The sequence below is a fragment of the Balaenoptera musculus genome, chromosome 1 (assembly GCF_009873245.2).
Source record: "Balaenoptera musculus isolate JJ_BM4_2016_0621 chromosome 1, mBalMus1.pri.v3, whole genome shotgun sequence".
Lineage (NCBI taxonomy): Eukaryota > Metazoa > Chordata > Mammalia > Artiodactyla > Balaenopteridae > Balaenoptera > Balaenoptera musculus.
The window spans coordinates 80036474-80051175 of NC_045785.1; the positions used below are offsets into that span (position 1 = coordinate 80036474).

The window sequence follows — 14702 nt, forward strand, 5'->3', positions numbered from 1 at the left end:
TGATGTACTTTTATATGGTTCTTTTTTTTTTTTCCAGTCACCATGCTGTGTATGCTATGAGTCCTTTTCATGTGGAAACTCAAGATTTTTGTTCAATTATTTTAAAATAATTGCCTCCATCCATTTCCTCCCATTCTGTAATTCTGATTTTTCACATGTTGAACTTGCCAAGAGTGATCCTCTATCTTCTCCTACTTTATATCTCTTTTGTCTTACTTTGTGGAAGATATTCTCAATTTTATCTTCTAACCTTCAACTAGAAATTTAACATCCTAAATTTCTAACTCTTCTATTAAGTATTCCATATTCTAAATGTCTAAGAAAGAGCTCGTCTTTTTTTTCTGAGGACTGCTTTTTTATAGCATCCTTTCTTATTTCAAAGATACAATTATCCCCTTACTTGCAAAGATATCAGTAACTTTTTAAAGTTTTCTTTTAAAACTTAAATAGAAAGTTTTAAAACTTAATAGAAAGTCTCTATTTCCTTCTTCTCTTTCTTATTGTGGTTATCCTAAAATGTTTAATGATCCTTAATCTCATATTTTAAAATGAAGCACCTAAAAGTTGTCTAGTTGATGAACCTAGAGATTATCATACTAAGTGAAGTAAGTCAGAGAAGGACAAATACCATATGACATCACTTATATGGGGAATCTAAAATATGATACAAATGAACTTATTTACAAAATAGAAACAGTCCCATAAACACAGAAAACAAACTTACGGGTTGCGGCTGGGGGCAGGGGAGGGATGGACTGGGAGTTTGGGATTGGCAGAGGCAGGCTGCTGTGTACGGAATGGATAAACAACAGCGTCCTACTGTGTAGCATGGGGAACTATATCCAGTATCTTGTGATAAACTATAATGGAAAAGAATCTTTTCCTAAAAAGTTGCCTTGAAGTTCTGTGTTAATGGGTAGGTGTCAGTGTGAGATGATCAGCCTGATGATTTCCCTAGTGGATCCTTATCTATTATTATCTGTTGGTCTTTTTTCCTGACAATCAAGTTTGCTACAGCAAGATGAATCTTCCAATCTCACATCTGGGGGTAGAAGCCTGATACCTAGTATTCTCAGAACTAGGAGGAGAAAAGAGACTGTGGATGATTCCCAGTTCAACATGTAAATTTCTACTCAATTCTCTGTTTTTGAGTACGACAGACACCCTTAACCTGAGCTTGCCTACTGTTCAAGAACAGAGATTTTTCCTTTGAACATCAGAGAAGAAACTTGGATAAAGTTTCTTGGCACCATGAGTGTTGTTAACTTGTTATTAACTCTTAAACAATTCTTTCAAGGTACCTGCAGCCACTAAATTCCTTAAGTAACCCAGGGTTCAACAGCATAATTCTAGACCATTCTAGGCCTTCCCCACTGAAAGTAGAAAGTTGAGTTTTCTTAGAGCTACGGAGTAGTTGCTTTCCAGCTTCCAAAGTTTTACTTCTGTGATCAAATTTCCAGTTTTCTTTGTCCTTGACAGCCTACGATTAAAAAAAAAATTACTATAATTCTAGTAGGGGTTTGATATCAAACAAAGTAAATGGTTATTTAATTCACCATGTTTAAAAAGATATTCATCTCATCAGTTTTGATGTGTCATGTCTTCACTGTTGTTCCTTTTTAAATAGTATGAAATTTAGGCTCAAGTTCCAGTAGGATACAGAGTTTTAATCGTCCAAGTAGTTACAATCATTTTGGCTTTAACATCTAGTTCTTCTATACTGTAGTCAAAAAATACTGATATATATAATTCCTCTTATTAAAATTTCAAATTCTCAAGCCCAAGACATTTAAAAAAATTTTTTTAATTCACATAAATTGGAAAAAAATGTGTATTTCTTTATTGGGAACAAAGTTTGGCATACACCTATTAAATAAAGCATATTGTTATTCAAATCTTTATAGCCTTAATTTTTGTTTACTTGATCTATTAAAATCTGAGAGTTAAAGTCTCCTGAAAAGACTGATGTTACCAATTTCTCTAAAGAAACTCTACTTCATATGTTTCAGTGCTCTGAGTTCATCACACAAAAGCTCAAGCTTAATATTGCTTAGTGGTCCTAATTTTTTATTAATTAAAAAATTCCTTTTTCTCATTCAAAGGTTTTGGCCTTTCAAGTTTTAGCCTTTGCTTGATATGAATGAAACTTGCAAGTTTTAGGATCATTTTTGCCATTCCTTTATTTCAAACATTTGTTATTTTTACTTAGATAAAACTCTTAAAAACCACATATCAAGAATTTTTAATTCAATTTGTAAAGGGGAGGAGAGTGGGAAAGAAATCAATTCCAATTAATTTAAGAAAAAGCTGTTAGAAGGGTACTGGGTAATCAAATTTGACAGGAAAGTTGGTGAATAAGGCTTGGAAAACGAGATAAACCAGGATATGATTAGGCGAGCAACGTCACACCAAAGGACACCTACTTAGGAAGCCATTTGTATCACTGTTAATGGCACTGCCACCATTAAGACATTCAGTTTCACTGCATAAGACTTTTGTTTCCACCACAGCCGCTGACGGTTACCTCTATCTCCTCCTTTACTGTATGAGCTGTTTCAGTTGGATCAATATACATGGAATAGTCAATTTGGTTTCCTAGTTTTCAACCCGTTTAAACTGCTGCCTCTCCTTATTTATGTAGTGATTTTTCATGGCTTTTCAGTGTGCAGAGACCCATGGCAGCGAACACAGGTGAGGATAGGTCTATTTCCGGTAAGTTTGCAGCCACAAAAAAGTATAAATAGGGAACTATTTAAGAAAGAGGTTAGGGCAGGGCTTTCAGGCAAGCTTCCTACTCCCAAACCACCAGTTCATCCAATAATCAAGGAACAGTAGATTGTTCTGCTGTCATCTATTCTCACCCACTCTATCCACATAGAAACCCCAAATTTCAGAGATGTGGATGAAATCTCTTTTTCCCACCGATAGTAGGGGACAACCTATTCTCTTTTGCTTTAGCTGATTTGCCTCCACAGGTAACTTGGATGGAGTCAAATGTACCTCCCTATTTTACCATGGTGCCAGAAACCGCACTAACTTCTTTACTAACCAAAGTTAAGTCTATACTAACTGTGAGAGTGGTTAAAATATAAACTTGTTGTAAGACTAACATACTATCTTAAAACTCCAAGACTCTATTAACTCCTAAACTCTGTTCTATTTACTAACTCTAAAAAGGCAGAAAAATACTTTTTAAATTATATTACTTTTATAATTTTTTCATATTTTTTAATTCCATTTTAAGAATAATGGTATTCATTGTAAGACAATAGTATACATTCAATTTAAGAACTCTTAAGAACTCCAGTAAAGACAAACATATTACATCTTAAATATCCCAGAGGGAACTACATTTTAGGGATCTCCCTCATAAAAGCAGTGTGCTCTCAACTGTCCCCAATTTTTAAAACAATATCTATTTTTTAAAAATTTAAACACTGGTAGTCCAGGTATTAATTTTTGTTATCTTTTGTTTTCATACCAACTCCCATACCAATTAGAATGTCTCTTAAACCATGGCTTAAATGTACTCTTATAACTCCAAACACAGCAATACAATTACAAGCTCTTCTTACTATTCATCTCAAATAGTTTTTTAGTTGAAAGTACTAGGAATTCAGAAAATACCACTATAGCATAACTTTCTTGGGTTTTACTTAGTTTTCAAATCAAAGGTTTTTTAAAAAGCTTGTAAGTTTTTTTTTATAGGATAAGGCAAATGTACAATAATACCTCAATCGGTATTAATAACTTACTTGCAAACTGTGTCTCCAAGTAAGTTTATTTTCAATACCAGAAGATAATGAAATGGTTCCATTCTTATTTTAACTTTGCACTACAAACTTAGGAGCCACATTTTTCACCTGTTTTATTTTAAAACTACCCGTTCTTATTCCTAATATACCCTCCCCGCCATTCACCAAGATGATAACCTCTAACTGACCTTACTCACTTCAATCGCTTCTCTAACCATGTTATATCTGGCTGCTGATCTTTCTCATTTTCCTTCATGTATTTCTGTTCAATGGCCTTTAGCAGAATTCCTTATTTCTAATCCAAACTTTTTTAGATTCCTCCAGCTCAGGTCACAACCTTATAAGCTTTATTTTTCATTACATTCATTTAAAATAGATGCTACTTCAAACAAGGAAAATGCTTGCATTCCACAAGATCCATCTCTGTGCTTTTTAACATACCCTCCCCCTAGCTGATACTCCCTACCCTCTCCACCAATCTTTACATAACACTTCTTCAAAATCTAGATTAAAAAGTATTTTTCCCAAGAATCTTTTCCAGTCTTACTGTATACTGTTCATATGATTTTGTCTCAGTCCAGTAATTCAAATATTTCATTATGAAGCACTCTTTAAGTTGTATCTTAGATAATGACCTCTTTGGAGCAGGAACCACATCATTTGCTCTATGTATCTGCAGTCTTACCCTGGTGTGGTACTAAATGAATTGTGTATAATAATTAAGCCAGTTAAAACAAGTGAAGGTTGGGAGAAATACAACCACGGAAACAAGGTTTTTCTGAATACAAAAAAATTAAATCTCCCAAAACCAAATTCAAATATAACATTCATTTTTTCAAAACAACACAAAAACATAGAACATACCCTTAAATATTTTTTTTTCTACACACAGAAGTCAGGTCTTAAAGCTATAATAACATGCTAATTGTTTTGTTTGTAATGTTCTAACTCTAGCCCAAAAAAGCTATTATATAAAGTCTTAATATTTTATAGATAATATACAAACTTTTTCAATGTCTAATCAATTTTACTCTGGCCTTCTATACTTCACAAATACAAAACCTACATAATAAAAGTTCACAGATGAGGTTTTATTTCTTCAAGACAACAATTAAAATTCGTGGAGCAAGAGTATATTAAGCAAACTTGGTACAAATTCCAAAAAACAAAACTTCATATAAATACTTTCATTCATAAGCTCAAAAACATTCACAATTCAAACATTAATTAGAAAGTATTTTCATGTCCACTTCTGCACAATTTACAAAACATATTCCTCAAAACTTGGCATACTAGAATGTGATGATACATATTTTCATTGTTATGTACTTTTAACAACTTTATTATAAGTGATACATATTTCAGAAAAAAATCTTTCTCCCAAAAGAGAAAGATTGTTACACTACAATAAGGCTTCCAGTGCTCAATATTTATGAAAAACAATGCTGTAACCATTAATCCCATTTGGAAAAAAATGACTCAAGCACTACAGGAAAAAAATCATGAGCAATAATTCCATTGCAGATCCATTTACAAAGCGTCCTTCATGGATTTTAACCATTCAAACTTTTGTGCAACTGTCCTTAAGGTAGCATTCTCATTCTTTACACGTAAATGGCAAAATCTTTCTGGTTGAGAGTGGATACTTACCTGTAAACAAAAGTGCACCAATTTATTCCTCCCCCTACAATCTCAATCAGAAATACTCAAATACCTTATTAAGTAATCTGAAATGCCTGAAAGCTAACTTACATAATGCCTAGAAGCTACTAATAAAGAGGTTCCAAAAAGCAGCTATATAAGGAGGCAATCCAAGATCTCTTCTACCTACTTCTTGGCTATATGCCTAGAGAATACTGTAATGAAAGCAAGCCAGACAACTATGTTATCTACAGAAGCAATTCAAACCCCTGCACTCTAAACAAATTTTCTGGTCATTAAAACTAACCTCTAAAAAGTTACTATTAATGAAAACTAAGAAATATCTCTCTGATGTTGGTATATATCACACTGGAAAAAAACAGCAGGGTCACAGTACCAACTACCTATCATCTGATTTACCTCCAAATTCATCCAACAATGCCAATGATAGAAAAACAAGAGACAGATTCAGGCGTCATCTCTCACTACCCTTGGAAAGGGCAAATATGCCATAAGCAAGTTCAAAAATAAGCCAAACCTATTTAAGATGATGGAGATCAGAATATGCTTACTTCTTTGAGAAAGAATTAATAAGAAGGGGCACAAGGCACCTTTTTCAGTGAAGAAAATGTTATGTATCTTGATCTGGGTTGAAGTTACCTGGGTATATATATTTGTGGCATTTCACTGAGTTGTACTCATAAACGTTGTGCACTTCAATATATGTAAATTATATATAAATAAAACATTTAAAAACAAGTCACCAATAATGGTAAAATCTAAAAAGCTCTTCTCAATTCTCATCCTTTTTCATCATTCTCCATCATATTTCTAATCACAGAACACCAATATTCCCTAAACGCAACTCTTCTCCCTTATAAGACCCACAAGGCTTTGTTAGTATTCTGCCAGCATTTTTCTTATTCTGCCTCGTATTAATTCACTTAAATGTTAATTCAACATTCATCAAGTGCTCATGTGCAAGACATGGATTAGGCACCCTCCAGCATCTATCCAACACACACACACACATACACACACACACACACGTAGAAACCAAATTCCCTAAGCTGGATTCAAGCCACTCTATTATCTGGTTTCTAATAGTGTCTCCTATTTTAATTCCCATCACTTCTTTATGGGAATGTTCTTCCCCAGCATAGTCTTTTCTCAACTATCCTTTAAGACTCAGTTCAATTTCTACTTTATCCTTTCCCCATACTTGTATAGAACTTACTGTCTATATCTGCACTGTCCAATCCGTGTTTAATGAGCACTTGAAGTCTGGCTAGTCTGAATTGAGATATGCTTTAAGTATGTAACACACACTGGATTTTGAAGACTTGGTGTGAAAAAAAAGAATGGCAAGTATCTCAATGTGTACATGTTGAAATGATAATATTTTGGATATACCAGGTTAAATAAAATGAATTTAATATTAATTTTACTTATTTCTTTTTATTTCTTAATGTGGCTATGAAAATATTTAAATCACATTGTGGCTCAACATATTTCTACTCGGCAGTGCTGACCTATACAATCGATTTATAAATGTCCCACAAATTATGTTTTAATATATGGCCTCCACCCAATACCAGTGTAAGAAATTCAATATTAAGCTTTTCTCTTTTTATATATTAAAGATTATTACATTAAGAACTATTAATAATAACTAAACAGTTGATTTAAGTACCTATTTAATTTTAATATCAACTTTAAAGATTTTTAACAAGGAAGCTTAAGACATTTCAAAGCGTAAAAATATTTTAAAAGTTCTGTTTTCATATGGCTATAAACTGAAAATGTCACCTACATTTTACATATATCCATTTTGAGTTAAATGTCTCACCAGAAAGGATAGATAGTAGTATTAAACTCGTAGAATTTCTAATCCCAGAGTGTTAGTTCTAATTAATACTTTTATTATTAAAATAGGAGTATTTTAATACTCTAAAATATAAGAGTATTTTTTCTAATTAATTATTTTTCATCTTAGTCACTGAGTAAAGAAATAAGCAGCTTCTATTTTGACCAATACCACTGTATCAATGTCCAGCAGCCAAGACAAAGAACCTTTATATGGTGGTATGAATAAACAATGTGGGCAATAAGACACCACTTGAAATAAGGGTATGCAGAAAAACGCTTCTATAATGTTACGTTTCATAAGGAGGAGACAAAACTTACAACTGTATAAGGTAAAAACGTAGATATACAGAAAGAAAGGCTAGGAAGGCAGAATAGAAAAGGTCTCATCTGTAGAATCAAGGTATGCTTAGGTTGAAACTTGGCTGCTCTACTATTTACTATCTACGTGACCCAAGTCTGAGTTTGTTTTCCTGCATATGAAATGGGAATATATACATATCGCAGCATAATTATAAGGAATACATAGTAGATGCTTAATTAATGTCAGCCTCATCTCCCTTTCCTTTAATACTAATGATTATATAATGGTGACAAGATTATCGGTGACTTCCCCCCACTTCCTTTTCCAAACCATTGAAAATATTTTTTCAACAAATATTAAACTTCTAATATTTCATACTCACACCCCCTCCTCATGTGAACTTAAAAGTACTTTTACTAACTGCCTTTTACAGTTTCTTTTAAAGTTTAAAATTTGTGTTTGTGGTGGGGAAGGTAGGTGGTACAAGAAAAACTTAAAGTGGGAAATAAGTTTAAGACTATACCAGCACAGATATATACAAAACAAAGACAAGTGTAGAGAGGAAAACAGCAAAAGGAAATGCTGTTTGAGGAAATTCCCCTGACTCAGACTAAGCAATGAAAAGGTAACATTCTTCTCCTCAATCTAGCTTTTGCTGAAGCCATTCCTCACTCTCATCTGGGGTTTCTGTGTACTTTATATACAAATACACATTGCCACTCACCTTCTTCTCTCTACTAATGATCACCACCATCCTCATGGTCAAAAATTTAAAGGGGAGTGAAGAAATTGAGGATGTTGTAACAAAGCAAACCAACCCACTGGTTGGGAAAGCCCTTCACTCAAATGCACTCACTCCCAAATGCATTATTATCATCATCATCATTAGCTGACAGCCATAAAAGAGAATGTGTTCCTGAAATATTGACCCTGGTTATAGCTTTAGCTGCTAGTACTGGAGATGCCACACTTTGATGACTGTCTCTTACTTCCTTTGTAGATATGGGCCTCAAAATGGAATGTTAGAAAAAGTATACAACTTCAGATCACTCACAGGTGAAAATTTCACGTTACTGTAGGAAACACAATTAAACAATGATGATAATAATAATAACTATTATTCTAACAGCTAACATTTACTCAGCATTCATTACATATCAGAAAGCTAAGGACTTTACTACATGAACTATGTAATATAAACCTACACCTACACCTCTGTGAAGATTTCTTATCGCTAAATCTACTTGCCTAGTGCTCACACAGCTAGATCTTAACCCCACCGGTTTTACTTCAAGGCTTACACTTTTTAAACCTTATCCTCCCATCCTGCACAAACTATTCAACAATAATTAGGAACCATCCCCCCCCCAGTAATTGGTGTTTTGAAAATACCAGTTATGTTTGACATCTTCCTCAAGAAACTGATGAAAAGATATTATGCTTTCAAGTAAAAGGATAAATACTCTGGAAGAAAGGATAAAAATGTTCATCTTTTATAAATATTAGATAAATAACTGATATAACACAGGTAAATATGGTTTGTAAACTGTACTTTAATCCCAACACTTTATTAGGTGCTTTTTAATTTGAAATTATACTTTTGACTCACAACATATTTAGTTTCCTGACTTTGTACAAAGTCTTTTAAAAGCTGTATTTTCCCATAGATACAGAGAACAAACGGGGTGGTTGCCAGAATGGGGAGGGGCACGGGCAAAATAGGTGAAGGGAATTAAGAGGTACAGACTTCCAATTTTAAAATAAGTAAGTCATGGGGAGGTAATATAATATACAGCATAAGAAATATGGTCAATAGTATTATAATAACTTTGTATGGGGTCTGATGGTTACTAGACTTATCCTGGTGATCATTCCATATGTATTTAAATGTTGATCACTAAGTTGTACACCTGAAACTAAAATAATATTGTACATCAACTATATTTCAATTAAACAAAATAAATAAAGCTGTATTTTCAATTTCAATGAATGATATACATACTAAAAAGCTTAATACCTAAAACATTGTGTTTATCACTCTAACCAACTTCACTTCTATCACAGTTTAGACTAATAGAATCATATTTCAAGGAACAAATCACTCATCCATACTTTACACAAAGTTACCTACAAAATCACAGTTCCAAGAATCCCAAATGAAATGGGAAGGCTACAGCTTACAGACAGAAGAGGAGAAGGGCAAACGTTAGTAGAGGGAGAGTGCAAGGGAAATCTCTTAGAAACGCTAATCGTAATACAGTCTCGCTTTCCCTCAGCCAAGAGAAGTATGCACTGCTGTTGGTGCTACCCTAGCATTTTTCTCCTCTTCCTCCTCTTGAAATCCTCGACTTTTCTCCTCCTGGAAAGTTTATCTCACAGGACTGCTAACATCTCTCAGCAGTCAAAGGATCTTTTATCTTGAATTTAAAGGAACAAAAACATACTAACTCCTCCTAATCACATAAGAGTTCCCAGTAAATTCAGAGAGGATAGTAACTTCACAGTTCAGCTTCAGCAGATCTAAGAAAAAATTAAACAGTACAGCAACTGAGGCCCTAGAGAGGAGAATACACCTTTTTCATGGAGACTCCAGCTATCTGAAGAAAGACCACGAATTGAACTTGGTGTTCTACCTTCTAGGTCTCAAGTGATCTTTATGTTTGGTGTTTTGTTTGGTTTGGTTTGGTTTTAAGAGGGGAAAGAAGAGAAATACTTTAGCCAACCAGCAGGGTGAGCTAGTGCTAGAATCAGTTTGATTATTCTCAGTTTTCTCAAAATTCAATGACATAAATGGGTTGCACTATTAAAAGCAGCTATTCCCTCCTAATAAACCTGAATTAAAAGACACCACTTCTAGAACTGCTTCAGTCAGTGCTACACAATTCTGTTCAATATTTACAGATTCTCCATCTACAAAGCAGACATTCTCTATACCAGATGGATTAATAACAAATAAATGTAAAAAAATTAGAGCTTATTTGAATATCTATCCAAAATATTATAGTATCCGTCCTTTATTCTCATGTTTTATTTTACAGACTATCAATTTAAAAATTTTTTAAACATTAAAAAAGAACTGCTAAAACTAGCGTTCTTTAAAAATTAGGGCTGGATAATTCAACATTCCAATTTCTGCATTCGGTGCAAGCTATAGTTGCCTCAATATATGTCTGAAAAAGCAGTCATGAGAAAAGCATTCCCACAAGAGTAAGATCCCCTGCTTTCCTTTAGAATCACATTCTGAGAAGAGTCTAAATAAGTAACCCTAAACACTAGTAATATATTTGGGGTGACAGAAAGATGAACCTGATCTTTTCTAGCAACCAATTTCTTTAAATTTTTTAAATTGCAAGTAACCCCACCACTTCAAGTAACTGTCCTGGAGTCTTTCTTTTCTCCTCCTGTTACCTGTTAGTCTCAATTCAACCACAACAAACTTCTCCCTCTTTTATAACTTGAATGACAAATTAAACCTGCAAAAAGTTTAAGGTCTGCAGGTGACAGACTCACTTCATAATTACTGATACAGAGAATCCGGGAGTAATCCTAATTATCACAAAACCAAAGTATAATTAAATCCACTCACATAGTGTTGAAAATTAAGAAATATATCAACTTTCCTAGAAAAATCAATAATTTAAGTGCACCTTAAAAGACCCATAAAAACTTTAAAACCTAAAGACAATTTACCTGTTTTTTTTAAACGTGATATCTAAAGAAGTTAAAGATAACTGTGGGATCCCATCATAAGTGATTTTACTACTTGTTGAATTTCCTAACAGATGTTACAGATTTACTACTCAGCAGTAGTACTAGTTAGTCTTAACAAGTTGTTTTTAACAGGAGGCAAAGTGGTATGTCCATTTTTCCAACTAAAACACTATTACAAAATGAAATGCACTAGCATCATCACTGTTTCAAGCCTCTACCTCATTTCTTATCTAATAACTACTAGTAATGGCAATTACTTCAAACTTTCCAAGAAGTTTATCAAGCTACCTGTTTTGGTTTTTCAAATTTCTGAGTCGATTGATTTGAAAACCTCAGAATTCAAAAGCAACATTGCTTTGAAATGATCTGAAATGTCTGTATTTTGTAACTGATTTTGTTTCACTTTGGAAGTCACTTTAAAAACTAAGTTACCATATCAAGTTAAATAAAAGTTTTAAATTATTGTCACAGAATTTCTCATTAATATAATAGTATCTGAATAACAAGTACTCTCAAGCATACTCCTTTGTTTTGTTTTATAACCATTATTAGTTGCAGATGGTCACCTCCTTATCCCAGCAATGTGACCAATGAAAAGACTAATGGGGTATAAGTTGAGAGACAATTTTCCATCATGCCATTAACTTAATCATCTCTGGCCCTCAATATACTGAAAAAGAGAGAGTAATACTAGTTGTTCTCTAAGATTCCTTCTACACTAAAACTATATGATTCAATAATAATTTTGCTGATATTAATATATCTCCTATTTGTTAATACAAGAGTGTTCTCTATTAGAAGGAGAAAACCTAAAAGGGGGGAAACATAAATCTGGGTTAAAAAAAAAAAAAACAAGGAAAATCAAAGTTTTAAGTAATGTTGAAAAGTTCAAATTCGATGTGAACAGAGATCTAAAGCTAGTTATATAAATGTGCTTAAATATCCCTTCAATCAAGTAATTTAATTTGTTAACGTGACCTGGCCAAAACATTAGTTGTTTCCCAATTTTGTACTTCAAATGTTACAAATATACCAAGTATGATGTAGACGTAAGTGCAGTATAAGTTTAAATTGTTAGAAATTCTAAAACTTACACCACCATGATTTTAACAGCAATATACATATCACTGCATTCATACTAGTCAAGCCTTCATGTTTCACCTATTAAAATGTCTAAACTAAACTGTAACTTCTTTCTAATTTTTTCTTACAAAAACCTATCGATGTAATATTGCTGCCATCTAGTTCCCTGGATACTTACACATATGACTGAAGGCAAACAGCAGGTTTCCTTTCTTTGAGCAATTTGAGTTGTCTATTTTTTGAAATGCTCTTTTTCTTGTGGGACCAAAACTATGTAACTAAACTACTGCAGAGAGGCAACATATTATTAAGGGAAATCTAATCTATCATCCAGATGCAACAAGCCTGGCATTAGTTAGGACCGGCCAGAATAGATGATGGTGTTTTGGTTATTTCTGCTGAAGTTATTAACTTGTATACAAAACAGGACCATCATTCAGGCTCTCAATTGTGTTTCTCTCCTCGTTGAGTACTTCTTAATGACCACACAAAATACGAAGTCTAAACATAAAAGTTTTATAACAACTAAATTTATGTCAATATTACTTAAAACAGTTCAAAAAAGTGTTCCACTAATGTTGCTAAACCATGGATGGATCCCAACACGAGAGTCGTCTGTGGAAGTCTCGTAACAAGAAACCGTTAGTTCCACCACCTAAGTTTCCAATCACTGAGAAGGGTCTGGGACAACTCATCTTCAGGTTCACGGGAGGAGTGGAGCACACCTGCTTTCCTCTGGCAGAGATTAAGCTCCCAGGGACACAAAGGCCAGGGAATCAGACCTGGAGAAGCAAAAAGCTTTAGCTGGACACCCACCAAGCCCCTGGCAACCCAAACACTTTGAGCGATTTACCTCTTGCTGTTACTTCCCAGGCACCTATCGGCATAAGATCTTGCAAAACAGGGGGAGGGGAGGGCTCTGCGGTCCTGGTCCCACGTTAGGGGAGGGGTGTGTACAGTTAACGCCAGAGCCTACGCTTCTGGCCGAGGCAGAGCAGCCCCAAAGAGAGGGGTTGGTGACTGCTCTCGGACCGCCCCGTTACTCAGTGCATTGCAATGGCGACCGCAAGGCTCCCCAAGCCGCCTGATCTCGGCCCCTTCCCCCTACTGCTCACTGGCTGCTCAGCTTCATGTGACTAAACAAAACCCCCAAGTCTAGTGCCCAGCTCAGCCCCTTTGTGTCCGCTACCGGATCCTCCGACGCCGCCGTGGAAAAGTCCCCCCCCCCACTCCCCACCTCCGCCGAGTCCCGCCCCGCGGCGGCGGCCGCCGCTCACCTCAGGCACCGCCGCCCCCCGCGGCCGCCGCGGCCGCCGCCTCCCCGAACCCGGATCCCGGGCTCCTTGTGTAGCACCAACTCCGCCTCCTCGGCCGCCGCCGCCATCTTAGCCTGTGCGGCAAAATGCGTCCTTTTGGATGGTTGGGACCCAGCCTAGGGCGTAGCTCCCCGGGCCCGAGCGCCGAAGGCCGGGTCCCCCAAGTTCCTCCGCCACCCTCAGTCCCGCCGCCGCCACAACCCAGAGGCCCGAAACCCACACGGGTCCCGGCGAATCCGACCAAATAACCACTGAAACTCACAGTTTGGTGCCGTGTGCGTCAAACCGGGGCGACGTTGGGAGCGCGCGGCGTCCCCGCGTCACACGCCGCTCTGTACGCTACTCGGCTCCAACGGCCCCCCTCCGCTCCCCGCTTTTCGCCTTCGGCCCCGGTTCCCACGGCGCAGGCGCGCTGCTTTCCCGCCTCTTACCGAGCTGCGGGCCGCGGGGGCGGCCAGCGAGGAGCTCTCCGGCGGCTTCGCGCTGGTGGAGCGCCTGGGCCAATTACACCAACGGGTGCAGCAGAAACAGTGCACCACTGTTCTCGGGTGCCAGAAACCCAACAAGGTCACCTCCCCCAGCGCTGACCTAATCACTCTCAAGGAGGTTCCCGCCCCAAAGTAGGCACGCTCCAAATATGGTGGTGCCCAAACTCTGCAAGACCCAAACACTTAGGCAAGCCTAGGCCCTTTAAGGTGGAACAGACCCATATTTGATTTCCACAATCACGAGAGGGCCACAGTTCCTTTTCTTTCTACTGTTGAGGAAAACAGCTAAAGGACTCGAGATTGCCGGTCACAACTGTAGAGTAATGGCAGAAGAAGGTTTCTGGATCTTAAGGGGACCAATTGTTGGGAGATGCTTGATGGACAAGCAGAGCATCAAGTGTAGCATCTCAGTTAACGGAAAAGCCTACTCTAAAAGGGGCCCTGAGTTTGATCCAATTTGATTCTGTGAACATACTTTCTCCCTGCATTACTGAATGTGTTGTGGGTCTCCGAATTAAAGTTATATAAGAAGCACCCT

At 36.4% G+C, this 14702-nt stretch overlaps 1 protein-coding gene across 1 annotated transcript in view; it reads right to left on the reverse strand.

Moving 5' to 3' along the window:
• ZNF644 (zinc finger protein 644) overlaps positions 1-14218 on the reverse strand; it is a 119455-nt gene extending 105237 nt beyond the window's left edge. Inside the window, 2 exon segments of the mRNA XM_036847924.1 lie at positions 1302-1480; positions 13939-14218. The gene's annotated coding sequence lies outside the window, so the exon portion shown is untranslated.
• Between the last annotated feature and the right edge of the window lie 484 nt (positions 14219-14702).